This window comes from Canis lupus, chromosome 38 (genome assembly GCF_011100685.1).
Source record: "Canis lupus familiaris isolate Mischka breed German Shepherd chromosome 38, alternate assembly UU_Cfam_GSD_1.0, whole genome shotgun sequence".
Classification (NCBI taxonomy): Eukaryota; Metazoa; Chordata; class Mammalia; order Carnivora; family Canidae; genus Canis; species Canis lupus.
Window position 1 is genome coordinate 5,916,897 of NC_049259.1, and position 1,198 is coordinate 5,918,094.

General features: G+C 36.6%; 1 pseudogene; it reads right to left on the reverse strand.

Moving 5' to 3' along the window:
* Window positions 1-349: 349 nt before the first annotated feature.
* On the reverse strand, window positions 350-766 carry LOC100685717 (annotated as a pseudogene).
* Window positions 767-1,198: the final 432 nt, after the last annotated feature.

Genomic DNA, 1,198 nt, shown 5'->3' on the forward strand with positions numbered 1-1,198 from the left:
AGATTTTAAGATTTTATTTTTAAGGAATCTCTATACCCAACATGGGGCTCAAACTCAGAGCTCCAAGATCAAGAGTCACACATTCCACCAACTGAGCCAACTAGGTGCCCCAACGTTACAGATTTCTAGTCTAGTTCTTATACAACATCCCTATTTTTCACACCTCTTCTTGAGTGCCCGATCCCATAACTGTTTTAAATTTTTTCAGACTCTCTGGTTAACAACTTGCACTTCATTTTCTTTTTTTTTTTCACGTGTCAGTACTTTTAATGTTGTATACACCAAATTATAGTAAAAAGATGACCATAAACAACATGCAGCCCTCTATTTTCATGAACAGCACAACAGGTTACAGTAAACCAAGTTTATATTCCACCATCAAGTATGGGTCTCCCATTAGTTCACTTTGTGACAGGTCATTAAAAATATCTTCAAATCCAATAGTCTCATCATTATCCCTCAAAATATCCAGTGAAAAGTTTGAGCTTGGAAGAAATGGAAGACACTGAACCTGCTGCACTGACTTGAATTCCATTTGTAATTATAGTGAAGCAAACAGACCCTGAATGTTTCTTAGTGTAGAAAAATTCATTTTATTTTGGTTGGGCTGGAAATTTTTTTTCTGATAATTCAAGAAGATGACTGGGCAAAAGTTCATTTTTCACACCTTTCGAAGAAGATCATGCTGTTCAAAAGGTCCACTTGCTGAAAGCTCAGTAACTGGAATACTGTCCTTCAGCTGAGATCCAAGTCCTCGGGCATTCATCTTCACTTGCTCTGTGAACAGCTGCTCAGGCCCTATTACCATCAGCCGGCCCCACCACTCACCTCCTCATTTTCTTACATGCAGTAACTAATGAGCATCTGCAGTAAGCTTTCTTGTATATTAAAAAAAAAGAAATTGTGTAGGAAATATTTGGTGGTCCAACAACCACTTGAAGTCTGACTCACAGACTCCTAGTTCTTTTTGGAAGTACAACTCTTTCAGAAATTTAACAGGTTTCATTTCTACTATATATCAATATTATCCATATGCTTATAAACACACTAAGAATCCTGTTTTTCTTTTATATAGACACTCAAACAATGATATTTCTTTGGTCTCTTATTTTCACATCTCTCTGAAATTAATGGTTAGGCACTTGGAATTTCTAGGCTTCAGTAGAACCACAACCTTGAATTTTTGCCCTTCAGTCAT